The sequence below is a fragment of the Pinus tabuliformis genome, chromosome X (assembly GCF_031772625.1).
Source record: "Pinus tabuliformis cultivar Carrire ecotype Pingquan chromosome X, CPIR1, whole genome shotgun sequence".
Lineage (NCBI taxonomy): Eukaryota > Viridiplantae > Streptophyta > Pinopsida > Pinales > Pinaceae > Pinus > Pinus tabuliformis.
The window spans coordinates 735,257,527-735,263,022 of record NC_142308.1 but is presented as its reverse complement, the minus strand read 5'-3'; positions in this window follow the sequence as shown (position 1 = coordinate 735,263,022).

The window sequence follows — 5,496 nt, the reverse complement described above, 5'->3', positions numbered from 1 at the left end:
AAACATTTCACCCAAAAATAATGAAAAAAAAATGTAGTTAAATTAATTACATTTTACACCATTAATATTATTAAACATTTACCTAATCCATTAACATTATTAAACATTTACCTAATTACATTGTACACCATTAATACTATTAAACATTTACCTAATTACATTGTACACCATTGAACATTTGAAAAAAACTAAGGAGAAAGAAGAGTGTCAACATGAACATTAAGGACCAGCACCAAATTTGAAAGAATCTCTTCGCTATCAAGAGCCAACTCTATATAAAGCCACTCTAGATTTAGTGACATATGTGCAAGTGTGTTGTAGATTTTATTACTTTGCCATATAGTGCAGACATCTTGCTCAATGTTGGGAACTGATATATAATTTGCAACCACCTTGTCTCTTTCATGATAAGCTCCGGGGCAGATATTGTCACAATAATACAGTTTCAAGCACAGGAAAATATTAAAAGACTCGCTGTAGCAAAAAAATGGAAGAAAAAAAAAATCTAAGTTATTTTACACTGGTTATTTTTACTTTAATTAGATTTCGAAACTATTTTAAAATTTGACGGACAAAATATTAAATAATTGACATCGTTTTTATCAATCAAATTTAAAAATATTCTATATGAAAAAAAATGTAAAATCACATTAATTCAACTACTGTAAATACTTTGCAAGAGAAGTTTCGTTATTTGTTTAAACACTTATATTGGACTTTGACGGAAGAAATGAGAACATAATGAGTGAGGACACGTTCTATGGTGGATGTGCAATAGCCATCAAAGTTGGCATCCTTTTCATTGTGCAATTTATTTATCAAAAATCGAAGTAAGATGTTGTAGAGCTTGATATCCATTGTTTAGGCATTGAACCATAGAGCTCTCTATTTGATTTCTATTGTTGATTTTTTTAATAAACAGTTAGTTAATACAACATCAACTACTAGAACAAAGATAAGGAGTGGTGAGATTTTTTTATCAAATGAGTGAAAAAAGTACCTGGCCTCTTTCTTATTATTATACCTGCCCACTACTAGGTATATAGCGATCGATAAATCACTGAAAGCCTATTATTTTCTTTCGAATTTTTCCATATGGCTTGATTTAAGCAAATGTTTTCTAGAAATTTTTATTTAAAATTATTTTAATTTTTTTTTATTGGACAAGCAACTTAGGAGTCTTATTGCAATTTATTACAGGCTTTCCAATTTTAGGTTGGGTTAAAGAGTCAAGTTTAGATATAATATATAGAATATGAAGGAAACATTTAATTTCAAAAAACTAATGCTAAGTCTCACTTAGCATTAATCTGATAACATTTTTCGTTTGGAATTTTTTAGCCTAATTACATAGCTTAATATTACATAGCCATCTGGTTCTTTCGTGTCAATGAGCACTAACTTTCTCTGTCCACCAAACTTCTTGTTTTAAGTCCTCTGCACCAAAACCTGGTCATGTACATTCTCTATCCTACAGACTTCTGGTTTTAAGTCCTCTACAAGGATACACATTCTCAACAAATTGCTATGTTTCGAGCACCCTAATTTGACCTTGCTTCATACGCCTACGGCTTGCATAATGACTCGCCAAACACAAGTAAATTAAGGCATAATTTTTCAAGTACCAAATGTTCAAGTACTAGATGACGATTATTATTGTCTCGTTCCTTCAGTTCCTTAGCTCTTCAAGCCTCGTACTATTCTTCTTACAACAGCATATCAACACTCTCTTCCTCTTCATACATGTTGGGTACATATAACAAGCTGCCCCATATACAATTTGATGGCATTGCTTGAGGCCTCAATGCCTGTGCACTCTTTGTTTTTCTTTTTTTCTCCATAAAACTGAGGCCATATACAATTTTATGGCATTGCTTGAGGCTTCAGTGCCTGTGCACTTTGCATCTTCCTTTTTTTTCTCCATAGAAGAGAGGGAGGGACAGAAAGGAGAGTAATTGTCCATCTGTGTTGCATTTTTCCTCTATAATCTAATGTTTGCCAAAAATTTATGTGAAATCCTCCAATTAGTGATCCTGTTGCTCTCAAACACTTGCTTCGTCAACCCCCAAAACTGCTAATGCAGTAAACAATAATCGATTCCTTTCTACTCATGTTTTGAATTTCTGGAATTTTTGTATAAGAAGTCCCATTTTAACCAAAGCTCACCCAAGAGGGAGTCTCCCTAAGCACCCTAGCATCTCAACAACTCTTGTTGTTGTTACTTGAAGTCTTTTTGCAGAAGTAAAATGCAGTGGCATAAATTATCTTGTGTTCTATGTTCCCAATCCCAGTTTTCATAAATAATGTTTCTCCATTGTTTGCAGAGTTGGTATCCATCTTCTAACAAGACTGATTTGAACACTTATAGTGAACGCATAGTGTTACGTTGGTATCAGAGCTCCCCCCTAGATAATAAATGTCACAATCTAGATGACGCAAGTGGAATTGGAAAACCATCTCGGTAATTGGCTAGTCCTCTGTGCTTTTATTCAAGTTACCCTAATATGTTATCTGATACAATTATGTTTTGTTCTAGCTCCTTGAATCTCTTGGCTGTGTTGAATAAGTTGTTATTTGCAACATCATGGTAGTTCATTGTGCACTTAATTTGAATTCCTCTTACTTAGGATGCACTCTTTCATTCATTTCATTTGCTTTATTGATACAGCCATATCTGGATTAAATCTTAACCACTTAAAGATTAATATCCAAAACTTACCCTTGATATTGACTGTCCATGGACAACCCAAGAGGGATTCCTTTCTGTGGTAATCTTTGAAATGCATGGCAGCAGATAGCATTTAGGGACATAGTGCCCAACGCATCCATGAACCAACGAACACTTAAACAACTTTGAATTGCATCCGTGTCCATTGCTAAAGTCAGTTGCAATCTCTATAAGAGTAGCTTCTGACCATGCTCACTTTATCCGTTACGCTTCCACTATCACCTTTAGTTAAAAGAGACACTTCTGCTGAGCCTATGATAGAACCATTTCAGTGCACCATATAGTGTTACATCCAGTACCGTAGCGCTTAATCTAAAGGAACCCTTATCTGCGATTCATATCTTCGGCCCGAAAAATCGGACCTCGATCTTGTCTATGCCAAGCTCCTCACTATGGTATGTCACCCCCAATATAAAAGAATCAAGGGCGACCTTAGAAGCAGACAGTTTAGTAGGATAAAGAAATCATGTTTGAGGCCACACTTGGGTTTGAACTACCACCACTCTACTGACCCCTTGATATTGTACTAGCACTGAAACTACTAGTACTTCCTCTTACTACTGCACCAAGCTGACTACAACTGCTAGGATAATGATTGTACCAAGGCAAATAGAAAGCAAAACCAGAAAAAGAAAGTACCATATGACTTATTGATGTCAGAGGAGTGGTCGAAACTGGGCTAGCTTTGTGGTTTCCTAACATTACCTCTTTGACAACAGGGGTTCAGAATCTCGGCTTCCTTCATTATCAAGAAGCAAACAGTTTAGTAGGCTAAAGATTCAATCAAGATTGTCTTACAGTTCTCGGTGATAGATTTTTACTGATGAAGAGTAGTTTCATGATTTAACTCTAACCAGGTCATTATGCTTTGCTAATCATAGCACTACGTTTCGATACACCTATAAGGTGTTATAGTATATTCTTTAGGTTCTTTGGACTTCTTTGGAGAGAAAACCCCATCTGAAGTTCTTTAGTGCAGTGTGTTACTATCCCCAGTCTACTCTCAACATACGGATGGAAACTTCCCTTCTGTAGATTTGCAACTTGAGGTCACATTGTTCTCCATTGTTCTTTATGGGTTTTAGGTGTGAGGGCCTTGCCTTTGAGACAAACTGCGCCAAGATATAGAGTGTAGAGACCCATATGCTTCCGCATGATCAAGAGAAATAAAACAATTCCACATGCCATTGTTCAGGTAGAGTTTGTGACCCATTCACTCTGGCTTGAGACCATTTTTAGATTGGTCTAGGTGTTGCAACATATTTGCTATATCTTTCACACAATATTTAGTAGGGAGTGTTATCCATACTTCGCTTTTTATACCTATTAGGCCATAGCATCGAATAGAGACCCATTGATTGGCTTCATCGTTGAAAGCAGACTCGAATAGACCCATTGATTGGTTTCATCATTGATGCTTTCAAAGGTTTCAGACCATCGTCAGTCAATTGGCATCTTGGTGGATAACTTCCACATATACAGGTAGGATGTCTAAGCCTGACTTGACCTACCAAGTGGGTTAAAGGCCAAAATGGCCTTTTTTATGGTCTCTCCATTTGAGCTACAAGGTCTTGGTCTTTGTTCTGTTGGTAGTTCAAGGGTTGCCCTCCAAAGTTCACCATGAAAAAAGGAAGCAGTCAAAGAGTTTATGCCCCTTTTTTCATCGTTTAAAATCCTTGAAGCATCTTTTAAGGGATTGTAGATTCTATAGATTATGCTAGAGGTTGGCGCAGGACTGGCATTTTGTTCGGCTTCATGGACAGCTTGATTCGTGCACACAACTTCATTGGTGTGGAGATCTTCTTGGGGCTTTTCGGTGCTTGGTTTCATGCTTTCAAGGGTTTGGGACTGTATTTAGATTTCAGATTTGATCCACAATCTAGGAGCTTCAATGCAAGTATGCTTGAGGTCAGTTTCATCAATTTTCTTTTCACTTTTGGCGAAAATAATTAGGTATGAAATTATTTGTCAAAGGATACCTCCTAATAAAGAATGCCAAAGAGCTCAGTGCTATCACATACTGAAGTTATTGTTGCCTTAGTTTCTCTCAGGAAGAGGATATGATTCATGTCTGTATACACTCTTTTCTTTTGGTTGGTTTTTCTATTTCAGACACTAAGTACAATAGAGCAAAATTTTATCACTCCTTCTGGACTTCCACTAATGAGGCAAAGTAATTTTCCTATTCTCGATTCTACACTACATATTAACAATGTAATGCCCATTGCACCGTTTGTATAATAAATTACACAACATATTAACAATGTAAAGCCCATTGCACAGTTTGTATAATAAATTTGCAATTTCTAGATTTTACACTACATATTAACAATGTAAAGCCCATTACACAATGTGTATAATAAATTTGCAATTTATGTAAAACATACATGGGTAATTGCAGAGATCTTATAGATAATTTAGAAACCTTGAGTGAGTAATGTGAAGTAGCATTGAAGTAATTTTTTTCAATATAACAATAGTGTTATATTTAGTTATTTTGCATTGGGCTCTTGTACAAAAGATTGTGTCATTAATTGCTACCATTGATCAAACCACGTTGTCTTTCTTCTGTTTTTAGCTGCCCACTTACTGTTTATTTTTCTGGGATATGCTATGTTATCTTCTCAGTTTATTATACAAATCATTTTATTAGGCAACACTTTTCTTCTATTTTTTAACACAGAGTTGGATTTTGTTTATGCTTTTTTTTTTTGAATGATGTGGGTTCAACTAATTTGAACTAACGTAGTTATTTTTGCATAATGAAT